Raw genomic sequence first — 1439 nt, 5'->3', positions numbered from 1 at the left:
CATTAGCACCTCTAGTAATATATTTACTGAGAAAAATGGTGATGTGTTCAATACTTATTTTGCCCGCTGTATTAAACWGTTCAATTCATTACTGCAAATAGCAATGTAAAAAAAAATACATGCAAGCAAAATGACTAAAATACTACATAAAACAAAGTGATTTGTGCAGTTTGTTATGCACACAAGAGATGGGAAATATTGTGCAAACTTTGGTAGTTTTTGATTATTTACTATTACATGAGCAAAGTTCTCTCTGTCCAAATAATCTAATCTAAATTGGCAACGATGCACAACTGAAAAGTATGACTCAGCACTGACCGTCATGTTTGCTTCGAAAGTAGTTTGTGTTTCCTTCATAAACAGGACAGCTGCAAAATATCACCTCTAGACCTCTCAATAAACAGCTCTTCCAACCGGCTGTCATTTTGGTCTTTTTCTCCACATCCAACTTATTTGGTTTTTCTTGGCGCATGCAGTCACACAGTGTCAGCTCTTCTGCTTCATGAGGATTTGTTATTCAAATTCATTTACAAAGAAAACAAGTGTTTTAGGTTTCTTATCTCGCTGTCAGTGACATGCAAAAAATATGCGGTTTATTAGTAATTCTCAACATCTGAGTCCCATTTTATTTAAAGCTCTTCTTTTCTAAAAACACACTTKGTAGCTGTTTTCCCATCACAGCCTTGCTAAAGTTAATCAATGTCAGTAAACCGGAGGTACTTGCTCTTTCTTTCACCTGTTCTCTGACTCATCTATCACACATCTGCTGAATCCAGAAGTCATATGTGGAAACCTCTGGGAATTAGGCAATATGGGGCAAACTGGCAAGAAAAAAGCATCCAAGCAACAAAAAGAAATGAACCAAACTGAGCCAACAAAATGAAGAAATAGCCTCCTATTTTCAGGAAGCAGACAGCTGAAAGAATGTGGTCAGAGGCTCGGCGCRGTGAAACTCCACAGCTCCTCACTGGGCACATTTGTTTAACACCGCAGTGGTGCTGCAGGCGCAGGAGAGTGTGCCTCGATAAATCAACCAGTGGCAACAAATTTGATTTGGAAGGAGAAATATTGCAGCTCGGGAATGGAGAGACTGAGGCCTTTAGGGAGCAGGAGTGGGGAGGAGGAGTTGCAGTGTGAGAGAGGGAGTGTTAACAAGGACACAACAGATGTGGTGGAGGAGAGAGACAAACACTCCAGTCTGCAGGAGATCAGGGAGGAGGCGACACCAGGAAGGAGCAGAGTCATCCTCAAACACAACACTGATACGTTCTGTGTCTGTGTGGTGAAAAACAGAAATTTTACATGTTTAAAGAGACAGAAATAAAATATACTGAGTTACTGAACATGAATGTGCTGCATAGGATCTTATGTCAGTACAAGAAGTAGCACAATGAAACTTCTGTTATTTATTTAGGCTAGGTCCTAGTCTAAGTAAATAA

Source organism: Austrofundulus limnaeus, unplaced genomic scaffold, assembly GCF_001266775.1.
Source record: "Austrofundulus limnaeus strain Quisiro unplaced genomic scaffold, Austrofundulus_limnaeus-1.0 Scaffold101, whole genome shotgun sequence".
NCBI lineage: Eukaryota > Metazoa > Chordata > Actinopteri > Cyprinodontiformes > Rivulidae > Austrofundulus > Austrofundulus limnaeus.
Note: the sequence above shows the minus strand (reverse complement) of the source record.